We start from the raw sequence: 15,374 nt of genomic DNA on the forward strand, positions 1-15,374 counted from the left end.
CCCAAGTCCCTGGTGTCCTACTTCACTTCTTCCACCTCTGGTGACTCCCAGCACATCTTGGCTTGGGAGATCATCATTCCAATCTTTGCCTCTATCATCAGACCACTGCCTCCTCTTCTGTTTGGCTTCTTGTTGGTAGGTCTGCATGGAATCTCTCTCTACCTCTATTTTATAAGGACCCTCACAACACTATTGACAGTCCACCCAGGTAATCCAAGGTAATCTTTTCATCTCAAAATTTAGTCCATCTGCAAATGACCCTTTTTTTCCAAATACGGTTCAAATATAAAAATTCCAGAGCTTAGGGCTTTATATTTGGTGCAGCCATTATTCAACCTTACTACTGTCAGAAGTTCAGGGCCATGAAAATTTTAGCTCTTAGGATCCTTAGGAAAAAACAATTGACCTCCATGTTCACATATATCACACTATAAACTGTACTCTTAATATTCCTAAATAACTATGAATATTTGTCCCAAGATGGGACATTTATCCTGTGAAATTCTCTACATCAAAGTGATCTCTGTATTTTATGTCATACCCACATTCTACTTATTATCTGAAACACTCTTTAATATTTTGATTAATACAACTATTTGCTATATTGAAAACTACGTTTATGTTCAGACAGGCAGGGTATCTGACTGGGAATACTAGAGGTAGCATTCTTTTCTGCATCAACTGTTTCTTGAGTTCCCTACACTGTACCAACATCTCTTAGAGAAACTACCTTTAATGCCCAAAACCCTTACTTTGAATTTACCAAGGTGTCCTAGGGATTCTTAGGATAACATTCTGGTAGCCTGTTTTACCAGCAAAGTCCTCAGTGTAGACAGACATATATGTAGTGAGATGGAGCCAAGTCTCTGAGCGATGAGGCCCACTTGATGTACCCCCTTGACATCCCGAAGTTTTGGGACATTAAATATATTACTGGAAAGCCCTAACAGAATTCCTTCAGGAAAGTATAAAGTCAGCCAGGGTGTCAGTGAGCAAATGAAGGTAGAATGGAATGATTTACATCTCCATCCCAGATTATATTCAGATAAGGAGGTTCCATAATCAATAGTTGACTATGGTGGGGGCTGAATTCCTAAGAAGAATTAACTAAAATCTTCTAAGTCTACGAAAAAACCACTCTACTCTGAAGATTCAAAAAGTAGCACAAAGATTTTATTTTCAGACAGGCAGGGTGTCTGACTGACAAGGTAGTTGGGCAGGGAGCCATGTGAAGGAAATCTTCCTGAAGAGAAGTCAGGAATCACATTGAGCCAGAAAAAAACTGAGCTTATCATTGTAATTATAAATTGAATGTATACTTATTGTACATTACTTGGAAATGCATTCTAAAAGACTAAAATGATTCATAATTTCTATCACCCAGATACAATCATAATTAACATTCTGCTCTATTTCCTCTCCTTCTGTAAAAGTATGTTTATTGGTCAGTAATTTGAAGTTGTTTTACATATACTCTTTTGCATTTCATTTTTTTTACTTAACATTGCAAGCAGAATACTTTTCCACTTTATTAGGTATTATTTGCAAACATGATTTCAATAAGTATATATATCCTATTATGTAATTTTACAAACTAAGCAGTTTTCATTGTTAGACATTTGTTTCAAAATTCATGCCATATAAATCATGCTGAATCAAATACCTTATTACTTAATTCTTTTATGGATATTGATTATTACATAGTATATAGTCCTAGATATAGAAATAGTAGAAAAGGAAAATTAACACTTCTAAGACTCCTGACACATCATAAATAATTGTTATAAACAGCATAGTTTGTCATACATAAAATATTAAAGCATATGTAATTTTTATTAATAATTTGCAAGTCAAAAAGATTATACCAATTTATATTGCCATTGCCATATCCTTTAACTATCATTTTATCAGAAATACTTCTCTGGATCCCATTTGAAGTTTGTAATGAATCCCAAGTTCTATCCATCCATCAACACCAATCACCTACTTCTAGTTTCTGTGCTGCTGTCAGCTGTGGCACTAGCTGTATTTCAGTCCGTCTAACTGATCAATCAAAATGATCCAATGTTCCAACAAGCCCTCTCTAAATCTAATCCATTAGGGACATTCAGGACACAGTTAATACTTTCTAAAATGTGGTTTTAAGATAGAAAGATTGACACAGAAACAGACAGACAGCACATATGTCCACATCAAAATGAGGATTGTTCTGCATGGTTTGGTATCCTCTACAAAAAAACTTTCTTTTACATAAATCCTGTCCAACACAAAAGTAGCAAAGTTACCTTTCTATTTCATCAAGCACTTAAGACACTGTTACTATAAACATTTGCTTCTCCATCCCACATGGTAAAAGACACTTTTGATTTAATACAAAGACTTGTGTTGCAGTTGCCTTCCACTTGAAGGTAAGGATGATTTATAACAGCTAACTTACAAATGTGTTCTGCACACAATCCAAAAGGACTGGTCACTATTAAAATTGGGAAGAAATTAGCTCCCTAAAAGGCAATATCATATCCCTTATGCAGCTGTTATGAACTTCCACTTGAAATATAACATATTTTAAGCCTGTGTTCCTATTTTTTCCAAGTCTGGATTTGATATCAAACTCCATACTATTACAGCAGTGGGCAAGTGTGTTTTGTAAAATTGTAAAATTTCACTCCAGTGTTTCTTATTATAACAAGAACTCAATTATCTTGTAAGAAAAATGATCCCTCTTCCTTGAAGTTTCATCATGAATTTCTCTGGTTTTATCACCAAGTCAACATGGGGCTGTTATCGAAGGCTTTTTGCACCACTGTTACAAGTGAACTCTACAAGATCAGTAGCTGTAGACACTACATTGCATAGAACGTTCATTTCAGTTTGAAGGTCAAGGGTGGGGTTTCTGCCCCAAATCCCATAACTTTCCACAACACAGGCCATGTGTTCAGCATTAGATTCATATTTTAGATCGTGAACAAAACCAAAACACTGCAGATGAATATTCAAGATAAATTAAACAAAGACAAATATTAACCTATGGTCTCAACACACATAGTCTGAGAACACTGTGAGGACAGGGAACACACGTATTTATCATTATAATAGACACTTTAAACAGTGCATGTAGGAGAGATGCTTGTTGGAAAAGGAAGAAAATGGAGGAAGGAAGTGGAAAAAACGAAGAGAAAGGAGGAAGGGAAGGAGAGAAACAGGGAAGGAAGAGAATCAGAGTCAACACCCACATGCAACATCTCAATTAGGTTTACCACTCATTTGCTGCTGGTCCACCTGTCCTTAAACTCTGATGCTATTTGTTTTGATTTATAACCTTTGTCAAACCTGACTTTGACCTGGGCTCCTGGCTTTATTTTCTTTTACTACTGATTTTGACTTTGTAATACAATCCCACTAGTTGGTGTTTGGGCCTGTGGTCTATGATTACTATCCTTAGTCTGCCGTTCAAGTGGATTACTTTCTTTTTTACAGGTTCTTTTGTGTACATCATTGATTTAACTTGGAACTCTCTAAAATGGACTTGAGCTAAATTTGCCATTTAAACAGAAACAGTCAAATCTCCTAATGCTGAATATGAACCTCACCATAAGTTCAACTAGCCCAGCTGTTTCAAGAGAATTTATAGTCAGATTTCCCTGGAACTCTAAATTTTTAATTGCTCTGAAGGTAATTCCAAGTGTTCTAATGAATCTTCAATAACAACCAATAGAACTCAAAAAGAAAAAAATTGTTACATGCAATTTAGGAAGCATTTTCCCATCTGCACAAAAAGTAATTACCATGAAGGTTGTCTACATAGAGAACAGCTAAAAGTAAACAGAGGCTCTCTGACAGGTGAGATTGTGTGCTTCCCACCCTTCCCTCTTTCTCTCCCTCCCTCCCTCCCTCTCACTCACAGACACCCAAACACTAACAAAAGTATTTGAAAGATTTCTTAGATTTAGGTAGTCAGTCTTTGATAGTAGTAAAAAGAATATAACCTTACGTTCATATGTTTACAATTATGTTTACAATTATGTGTATATGTATCTATGATTCTAAAACAATATATTGTTTTTTCTTTTCTTCCTTCCTTCTTCCCTTTTGTAGTACTGAAGTTGGAACCAGGGCTTCACAAATGCTAGGCAAGTGTTCTACTCCTGAGCAACATTCCCAGCAAAATATATTGTTGTTGTTAAATAAAACTGAGATCAGAGACTTGGGAAGCCAAAGCAGGAGGATTACAAGTTTGAGGCTAGTCTCAGCAATTTAGCAAGATCCTGTACCTTATCTTTAACAAAACAAAACAGGAAAAGGGCTGGAGATGTACCTGGATTCAATCCCTAGTACTGGCAGGGATTGGAGGGAGGGGTTGAAAGAAAACACCCTGAGAAATAGTCATAGTCAGAAATTTAGAGTAAATAAAAGAATGAAAATAACCTGTATTCTATTACCCTGAAATTAATGCTAAATCAAATTTTAACAGGTTTTTCTATTTTTATGTGATTTACTGTTTTTAAAAGTGATTCTATGAGTCTCTTATGTTTTTAACTTACATTTTAAAAGGTGAACACACATTTAAAAAGTATGCATTTTACCTGTTTTTAATTGCCAATATCTAGTATGTATTTTATATCACCAAATAATAACTTACTATATTTTCTTTGCTTATTTTGTGTTGTGATAGCCTGTGAACTTATTTAAATAAATGACTTTTGACTTGTTTAGAATGTTTCCACCTTAGTTACTTAACTTCTTGGTATTTTTTTTCTTCAAACCCTACAAAATGCCAAAAAAAAGGAGGGAGGGAGGGAGGGAGGGAGGGAGGAAGGAAGGAAGGAAGGAAGGAAGAGAAAGGACTCAGAACCTCAAAAACCTCAAAAGGTAATTGTGAGACTACTTATATAGTGTACATAATAAGCATTAAATAAGCATAGATTCTTATCTTTTATTTTTCCTAAAGTGAGAACGTATTATTAGCTTCCATACTCCTCCAAAGAGAAATTTATCAGCAGTAAAAAGAGATCATAAGTAAATATTTCATCATGCATTTTCAAACAATACTGATAATCTGGATAAACGCATAGTTGACTTTTCCTATTTGTACCGGGAATTGCAAACAAATTTAAGATGGCATATTAAATTCAATCAATTTGAATTGGAAATTGTGAGATTATTTTTAGAGCACATTTAGAGAAAATGAAATTCAGTATTTCTATAAAGTAAAACTTTTTTTATTGGTTGTTCAAAACATTACAAAGCTCTTGACATATCATATTTCATACATTAGATTCAAGTTGGTTATGAACTCCCAATTTTACCCCAAATACAGATTGCAGAATCACATAGGTTACACATCCACATTTTTACATAATGCCCTATTAGTAAATGTTGTATTCTGCTACCTTTCCTATCCTCTACTATCCTCCCTCCCCTCCCCTCCCATCTTCTCTCTCTACCCCACCTACTGTAATAAGAGGTTGTGAGGGGAATGGGAAAATAAACAAGGAGAGAAAGGAATTACAGTGAAATTTATTTCAGAGATATAATTTTGAAATTAATTTCTAAAATTAATTATAAGAACTATTTCAAAATTAGATTAATTTACTTACTCAAATTTTAAAATAAATAAATGTTATGCACATCCTTTCTACTGCACACATATAATGGTTTTTAAATGCATAATTTACTCCTCCTAAAATGTATTTTGAATCTTAATTCAATTCATACATTATTTAATTTTTTTGAAAGCTATGGCTATGGTATAGACTATCTCAGAATATATAAAGTTTATTTTAGGACCACAATATTACCTTCTAGAATATCATCTTTTTAATCTTGATATTCCACGGAAATAAATTTACATGTACTTTGAAATTAATCACATAAAGACTTTTAACTAATTCTGTGAAGTTTTATTTATGTATATTGGAATTTGGAGTAAATGAGTAATTGAAGAAGATAAAATCATATCTTTGAATGTTCTATATTGCACTTGATCTAAGGGATCATTATAGAAATAGAACTGTCCCTAACAAAGACTTCAGAACCACTTAGCACACAAATAGCCATCAGACAAACTAAAGGGGAAGAGCTAGATGACAAAAAAAATTCAAAACTTAATACTGAAAAGTAATCACAGATACTGTCTTCTATACCATGCCCTGGCTCTTCTTTACATTTAATCCAATAAAAAATGCTTAAAATGATCTTACAAAAGAGGATGCCATGGTTGTAAGAGTCAGAGTGAGGAGAGCCAAGAAGAATAATAGACTCAAAACTCAGAGCTGACATTTCTAAAATGGGATCTAAAGTCAGAAGTAAAATTATGTTCATGAGTTGGAAGCACACAAAAGTCAAATATCAGGATGAATTAAATGGTTGATTAAAAGTGCAGAGATAAGATGACCTTGTAGTTGTACCACTTTTGACTTCCACAAAGAAACATTTCATGCTATAGCCAACTGACACATGACCATTGTGAAAATCAACTGTAGGAAGCAAGTGAGTAAGACACAAATACAATAAATAAGCCATGGTGATAAGAGTGGAAAATGAAAAAACATGTGTGGACAAAAGAGAATTCGTCCATCCATAGACTGGCAGGATACCTTCTATTTTAGGCCCATTTGCACACTTCTGATAAACAACATTTTGGCCAAAGTGTCTTCTGTCTGTCCTTTAAAATCCTTTTATACCTGCCTGCTTTTCCTCTCTGTAATTTAATTGAATTAAAAATAAAATATTTGAGCATCAGTTGTCTGTTTATCCATCTATCTGATGTTGGTCTAAGGGGACAAAGAATACATATCTCAACAAGAAACTGTGTTCCTTCTAGGAAGTTGAAAAAGTGTGCGGGCAATGAACAAGTAATACAAATGGATGTCACAAGGTGAGGAGTGAGATTCTTTACAAGGGCAGTGGAAGGAGAGATTACGTTCAGTTGAAGAGATTTAGAAAAGGCTTTATGAAGCAGGTGACATTTCAGAAACAACCTGAAAACATGTAAGATTTCTGTTAAGTGGAGCAAGGGAAGGGTTATTTTCTAGCTAGCATACAACCTATGAATCTGGTTGAATAATAGAGATAGGAGCTAGGTGTCAGAAAGGACTCACCCATATGTGGCCAGGGTTTCACAAGCAGGAGCTAAGAAACTGCCTCAACATCTCTAGTGTCAATTTTATTCATTCCAAACAGAGATTTTGATGTACTTTCTAATACTTTTTAATTTGTTCCCAACAGCTTTTTCACATTTGGAAAACTAGAAATCAATCTTATGAAATAATGTTTTATTATTTCTAATAATAACTAGGATGTTTCTTAGGATCACAGAAATCGAAATACTTTTCCTTTGTTGGCAACCTTTGGCTATCATTGGTTTAATAAACTTTCTAGAGCTATATGCCTCTTTTACAATGTATCTTTTTGCAGTTCTTTTAAAAACTATGTATGCACATCAAGCAAGACATGAAGCCTTTTCTAAATCTCTTCAACTGCATGTAATTTCATGAAGACTTGACAATTTTCCATGTCAGAATTTAATCTTACATTTCCTTATGTCATTTCCTAAATGAAATATACAAATCATGTGTGTCCATGTGCTTATATTTACATGTGCTGTGATTTTCCAAGTCTTAAAGTCATGCATTGTGCTAGATTATTGAAATATTTAGATACACATTCTAATTCATTTCCCAATTGAGAATATTTTAAGTCAATTATAAAGTAAATTACATTTACCAGATATAGCTTCATAGGAGATTTTGGAAAGTTCTCTGCTTATAATTTTCTGAAGTATCTAGAGTGCCTCTCCGACTCTATAGAGAGACACAATCTTCTGTCCCTCCTGATATGAATTAGATAATTCTATTGCTCTGTAGATGTTCTGAAGGCTAAAGACTCTTAATGCTAAATTTATTGAGAGAATAGAAATCCCATTTTAGCTGTCTTGTCTCTGCCCTTTGGGTGAACAGAGACCAAAGAAATAAGAATAGATGTATTTATTCACAAAGGATACCCTCACATAGGAAATGCTATGTATTCTTGGAATCTTCTTTAGTTAATTGAAGAGATTATTTATTGAGGAAATAATTTATTGAGACCTGGGATTAAATACATAATTGATTTAACATCTCCAGAGTTACTAGCCATGCATGTTGTAAATGCTACGTATCTAGGAAGCGTAACTCACACAATCCTGTTTCAGAATGTGGGCAAATCCTGGGAAGCATCTCTTTCCTTCCTAATCCCAAAATGTTACTCCTGCTGCCAGTTTTTTCACCTGTACCCTCTCATCTGATTTTTGTCCTTGGCATACAGTTGAGTGCTTTCTCTGCTCTCCTGTATTGCCAAAGCTATTTTGAGCTTTGTGTTCACATTAATTTGAAATACTTTGTTGACCTGTTGTTTACCAGATATTGTTAGGGAATAGAGGAGAAACTTTATAGTTTCTTTCTCTTTCCTGTCTTCATTGACACCAGATTTGAACTTTGTATATGTTGTCTCCCATGCTTATAAGTTAAACTTGAAGACCTGAATCAAAGAGCAGAATCTCACTCTGGGAATAAATTTTCCTTGATGCTTTTAATTGTTGATTAATTTGGTGAATCACATAAGAGATGCTACAAGGTTTGGTTGCTGTTGCTTTAAAATGAATTAATAGTTTGATGAAAAATTTCAAACTATAACGCCTGTGACATGAATCTAGAATTGTTAATAATATATTAGAAAATAACATTCTGAATTATTCCTTAACATAATAAAGAAAATACAGCTAATGTCCTGAAAAAAAAAGAGATTTGAAAAGGCAGTTTTGTCATTTTTAGTAATATGGATTTACTAAAATCAACAATTCACTGAAATAATGATATGGAAGCGGCAAATAAAATACACCCTTTTCTCTTCCTTTTCATAAAAATGATCAATTGGTCTTGTAACATTTAAAAAATTAAGTAAATGTTTTTGTGATATCTGTATACTTTTGGTTTCGTTCTGTTTTCTCTTTCTAAATGAAATCACTTTTTTAAAAGAAAAAAATTAAAATGCCACCTCATGATGGCCATTATGATTTTTTAACACCAAAATTAAATGGACAATTGTAGAGGTTAACCCCCTTGACTTCTTAGTCACTTTTAACGTTGACTCCTTCTTCTTGAATAATCTTAAAATTATTTTCTCTATCATTTCCCACAATTCTGATAATTTTCATAATTTTCTTTAATTCCTACTACACTGATATTCTGTTTTAGTATCCTTCAGGTTTTATCTTTTCCTCCTCCCTGTAAATATGGGATTTTCTTCTTATAATCCCAGTTAACTTTGTCCTGGAACATTTTAGTCAATCCTATAACTTCAACTACTGTCTGTTCAGCAATGAGCTTCAAATTTACGTTTGCCTATCAGATCTCTCTCTTGAGCTACAGTCAATATGTCCATATACTTTATACATTATCCATCTCTAAATCAATAGATTCCCAGGTACGCTCAGAATTTTTCCTATCTTATTTCTGAACCTAACCCTTCAACACACTGTAATATGGTCACCTTCTACCCAAAAGGCTGAGTCAAAACCTGGGCAGTCAACTTGAACATTTCTATCTTTTCCAATCCACATTGAAACTTTTACCCAGTCCTACTGATCCAACCTCTTTAAGCATCTCCATACCAATCCTGCTCTCTCTGCTCTTACCACTACTATTTCAATTCAGGCATTTATCATTTTTATGTGAAGTACACAATAACCTCTTAACAGATCCCCTAAGTTCATTCTGAAAATTATCTATCCACTGACCACACTGATCCTAAATCTTTTATTTTCAACACAGTGACTGCAAAGAAATCATATAACAATTTCATCTAAGAGTTGGGGGAGGAGTATGGTAAAAGGAGGGTGACATCTTTAATTAAATAAATCATTCACCATAGAGTAACTGGGAAAATATTATCGACGAAATCATAATTGTTTTATAATGTTTATTTAGAATTGTCAAAATCTTTTAAAGGAGGCCATATTCTTTTTGTGAATATTGAACGAGAGTATGTGTTGTAAAGAAAGAAAGAGGAAAGGAAAAAGAAAAGCTAAGAAACAATTCTGAATAAAATCCAGTGGGTTCACGTTATCCTTAGAATAAAGAGTCATTATGGCCCCGGTTTGTCTGCCACAGCATCTCATCAATGATTACTAAACAGAAATGCTATATAGAATGAAAAGTGAGAAACTGCTATATGAAATGTTAATGACTTTTCACATGCTTTGCACACACTTGAAATACCCCAATTATACCCCCCATGAAGACTCTGCACACACACACACACACCCTCTGATTCCTATTTTCTTTTTCTTCAAACAAACAAAGAAACTCTTACAGTTGCCTTACAAAATCTTGTTTGCCAAAGTCAATTTTGACTCTAAATAACATGCCTCTAGCCTTTGTTTGCAATTTTATACCTTGTGTGAATACCTCTATTATATTACTTATCACAGTGTAAAGAAATGCATGGTTTCTGCATCTCTATTTCCAATGTACAATGAACTTCCTGGGGATAAAAATCGATTTTTTTTTTATCTTAGTAACCCCAACATCAAGCCTGACATGTGAATAAATGTTTTCTAAAAACTTGAGGACTTGTAAAAAAGTTTAGTAAATAAGAGGCAAAAACAAATTCCTTAATTCCTTACCTTAGACAGATAAGCTTAGATTTGTTTCTGATGGATATACAATTAAAAGATACTAAGAATTTTGAAGAATTACAATAATGATATATTGATGACCACTCTGAAAATCTGCTTTAGAATGTCTGTTTGTCTGCTTTCCTTATAAACCTTCTATTATGCTAAAGAACTGCACAAAGAGCTGAAGAAATGAAAAGGCTTTATTTAATGCTCACATAGTTTGCACATACTGAAAACCATCCAGTCTGAAAACCAGTCTTTGCACATATAGTAATTGTGTGACAGATAGTCTCTGGCTTGTCACACAATTACTATATACACAGTATGGAACTAGAATCCAAAGTAAGCTAATACCTCGAAGCCAACTACACAATCAGGGAAAGAGTCCCTATCCGATCTTGTGATGAATGCTTCCTATCCTTGATCAGCACCTGAGCACTGTGGGGCACTAGGATCCAACAGGCTGTCAATCAGGGCACATGGTCCAGTCTTCAGTCAACCCCTCCCTCTACAGCATTCTTAAAATTACTTCCTTGACTCTTTAACCTCTAGTTAACCACTCAACTCGTTATTACCTATTTGAAAGAAATTTATTTATATATTCTTTCAAAAAATAAGGAATAGTCACCTTTGGCAAGCTCTATGCCTGGTGTGTGGGAGATTCAATTTGAGAACAAGTGATGTCCTTGTCCCTATGAATTTTTTATCTTTTGGGGGTGGGATAAGCATTTTTCAAAAACTCACTTAAATCTGCACAATGCTGTTGTGGCTGAGTCAGAGAAAGAGGCTGGCAGGATCAGGAGGGCAGTGCAGGAGCTGTTAAGGCAGGGGCATCATCGGAGCGGCTGGGCCCAGGCCTTCAGTCTGCCAGTGCCCTGTGGATGTGAATCACTGCTGCACAAGCACCAGGGGCAGAGCAATTGATTGGCCAGTCAGGCGTGAGCGCTCAGGATGAGGCCTCTGTAGGGCGCTCCTGGCCTGTCAGTTTCTGCTGCACTGCTGCTGCTGCTGCTGCTGCTGCCCAGGGCCCAGTCAGAGGAGCATCAACACATGTTCCCAGCAGAGGCTCCATCTGGTAGTCTCTAACTTAGGCCACTTCTGACCTTAAAGTCTCCAGTTTCCCAGTGGAAGGCCTGGCCCCAAAACAATCTCTTGCATTTGGTCTAAAGTTGATCGGTGGTTTAATTGCATTTTCACATTCAAGATTGGATGTTAAGGACTCTAGGAGTGGCTTTCACTTAGGACTGTATGGTTGTCAGAATGGTGGACTGGAGCAAGGCAGGAAAGTCAGTTTCAAGATACAGAAGAAGTTGTCTTATGGATGAATACTGTTGGGCCCTTCCAAAATCGCCTGGAAACATATAAGTACTTTTCACTTCTAATCTGTGTGGGGTCAAAAAAGTAACAGTCATTACCATGAAGCTCTAGGAGAAATACTTCAAGGAGTTGAAATGGAATTTAGTGGTCTGGATATTAAATTTAAAGATGATGTGATGCCAGCCAGTTACTGTGAAATTGATTTTGATAAAGAGAGATGCCTTTGTTTATGCTATCAAAATTCACTACTGGTACCAGATGTACATAGTTGATTTAGCAATATGGGGTATTATTGGTGAAGCAGATGAAAATGTAGAAGTTTGTTATCTTTGGACCTACAAAAAGCTTGAAATAGATTTTAATGGAAATTTAATTGTTGGAGGAAATGTGAAACTGTTCCCAATACCAAAACACAGGTGTCATATTTGGTAAAATGGAAAATGTCAGATATAAAATTTGAAGAACGATTGCACAAATATCTTGATCCATCCTTTTTATAACAGGGGATTCACTGGTTTTTAATTTTCAACTCCTTCAGGATGGTGATCTTGATAGGCTTAGTTTCAATGATTTTAATGAGAACTTAAGGAAAGATTATGTCTGGTTCAGTAATGAAGAAATGGCTGACATGGATAGACTTAGGAGATGGATATGGATAGAAACAGGTGCATGGAGATGTATTTAGATCATCAAGACACTAGCTAATATTTTCCTCTCTACTTGGTTCTGGATTTCAGATATTTCCTGTGTTTCTCATTGTTATTATTATTGCAATGATAGAAGATTTATATATTTTTCTATGCTGCTACATCACCAATGAATGATTATTTTGGAGGAAGTCTGTATGCTAGACAAGGAGAAAAGAGATGGATAAAACAGATGTTCACTGGGGCATTCCTTATCCCAGCTTCAGTGTGTTGCAGGCCTTCTTCATCAATTTTATATTTATTTATTACCATGCTTCAAGAGCCATTCCTTTTGGAACAAAAATCTAAATCTTATTGGTATAATACTCGGCTGAAATTTGTTAGGTCAGCCCAACTTCCTTTGTTGTGCCAATGCTATGCCTTGTCCTATACTGGAGAAAAAATATTTTATGTAGCCTGCAGTTATTGTTTGCCTGGGACAAACTTTACCTTTTGGCTTATCTTTATTGAAATGTATTTCATTTTCACATCTATTATGTCTAGGGCTTCATAATGCTGGTTCTGGCCATCCTTTGCATTGTTACCATCTATGTGATATTGTGTGCACACACTTCTTGCTAAATGGGATTATAGGTGGCAGTGGACAAGTTTTCTCTCTGCTGAATCAACTTCAATCCCTGTTTACACGTATTCGCTTTACTAATATTTTTTTTTGAAACAAAGATGTATGGCTTACTTCAAACATTTTACTTTGGATACATGGTGGTATTTAGCACAGCCTTGGGGTAATGTGTGGAGCACTTGTTTACATGGGAACAAGGGCCTTTGTCCAAAAAACAAAAAATCTATACTAATGTGAAAATTGATTAGAGGCACAAGAAAACCTGGAACTTTGGATCAATTTCTCTTTTATATGGGTAGAAGTCAGTGCTGTTTTCATCTAAACCCTGAAAGGAACTCAGAAAGGGAAATGGCCTTCCTGATAATAGGTGGCTCTCCATGATCTCCACAAGTCAACAAAAGCACTCCTAATAGAACGAAAACCTCAGGCAGGACCACATGGTGGTCATATCCAAAACTATGTGGAGACTGACTCTGAGGCAACAGAAATTACTGAGCCAACCTTTTTCTTACCAGGCATTACCTACCCCAGGTTTGCCCAGAACAAGGGGAAATGGCCATTTAGGGAACAACCTCTTTCCCAACATGGACTGTGACTCTCCAGTAATCTTCCCACCCCTGAGACAAAAGTACAAAAGTGATTGAAGATGCTCAATCACCAAGCTGACTCACTTCGTGACCCTGTCCTGACTCACATCTTGGAGTCATTGAATAAAAGACAGAATCTTCTAAGGGTCACTCTTCCATGTTTCTTTCTGAAATGCTTCTGTGTGGCTGTGGAGCCACCAGAAATCTAGGTAAACTGACTCTGACCACAGGTGACAGCCTGGTGAGCTTCAATTGGTGGACATTAGCATCATAATCTTGTTTCTAATGTTATTTGACTCAGGTCCCAATATCTACTTTAAAATTCAGAACTTTTTTCAGCATCACAGATTACTCTGAACCGGTCTCTACATCCAGCTGCCATTTTGCAAGAGATATGGAAGAAAGAGAAAGGAAGGTGTGTACAATATTCTAAATATGAATTAGCAAAATCCACATGTGAGGACCTCCATGGGTCCCAGGGCCTGCCACTATAACAAAGAGACCAAGGAAAAGACACACAGGGCGGGGAACCTGCAAACCAAGAACTGCACAAAGACATACCAAGTGGTGCATGGGGTGTCTGTCTTAGCCCTTGAGCATGTGTGCCCTGGGGCTGGTTACTTCTGGAGGGAGGAGGGACTAGGGCTAGGATGCAGCCATGTGGAATGCTGACAAGGTGCTGTTCTTGACTTGGTTCTAGGGTGTTCCACATAATTTTTCACTGTTACACCTTTTTCTCTGTGGTCCCCTCCCCTGCTTTGTACTTGCATTACCTTCCATTACTGTGTCAAATATCTGAGGTAATCAGCTTAGAAAGACAAAGGTATATTCTGGCTGACTTTTGTAGGCTTCACTCCATGGTTGGTTGCCCTGTTGTTCTTGGACCTGGGGTGAAACCACATATCACCCTGGCAGTTCATAGTTGCAAGTGACTCACTTAATGGTGGCTGGGAAGCAGAGAGTGGGAAATTAAGAGACCATGGTTCCTCAGTCCCCTGAAAGGAGGCCCTTAACAGGAAGCTCCCCACTAGCCTCCCCCTTAAAGATCCCACTTCCTCCCAATAGCACCTGTGACTGTGATCAAAGCTTTCTCACCTGGGCCTGTGGGGATCATTCCAGATTCAAACTTTAGTAGTGGCAGTGCTTCATTTAAAAAGGAAAGGATTGGAAGTATACCCTCCACTGCTCTTTTCCTACAGATAGGAATCTAGAGGTGGAGAAGCCAGGAGCCCACTGGGGTCATCCCAGCCACCAGGAGAGGCCACAGCTTGACCAGGGAGGCCAGAGCAATGGAGGCATGGAGTGGAGGCCAGGTTCTGGATGCACTCCAAGTAAGAACCAGCACAGCTGCTGACTACTGAATGGAGCATAAAGAAAGAGAAGATGGCACCAGGGTGGAGCTCAGGGGCACAGCACTTGCCAGGCATGTGTGAGGCCCTGGATTCCATCCCTTGCAGAACAAGAGAATTTTTTTAAAGAAATAAATAGGAGACACAAGGTCAGGCCTGTGTTTCTCCTTCCTTTGTTGCACAACCAGACAATAC

At 36.3% G+C, this 15,374-nt stretch overlaps 1 pseudogene; it reads left to right on the plus strand.

Moving 5' to 3' along the window:
* Window positions 1–11,608: 11,608 nt before the first annotated feature.
* LOC144370381 (transmembrane 9 superfamily member 3-like) lies at window positions 11,609–13,491 on the plus strand (annotated as a pseudogene).
* Window positions 13,492–15,374: the final 1,883 nt, after the last annotated feature.

Source organism: Ictidomys tridecemlineatus, chromosome 14 (assembly GCF_052094955.1).
Source record: "Ictidomys tridecemlineatus isolate mIctTri1 chromosome 14, mIctTri1.hap1, whole genome shotgun sequence".
Taxonomy (NCBI): domain Eukaryota; kingdom Metazoa; phylum Chordata; class Mammalia; order Rodentia; family Sciuridae; genus Ictidomys; species Ictidomys tridecemlineatus.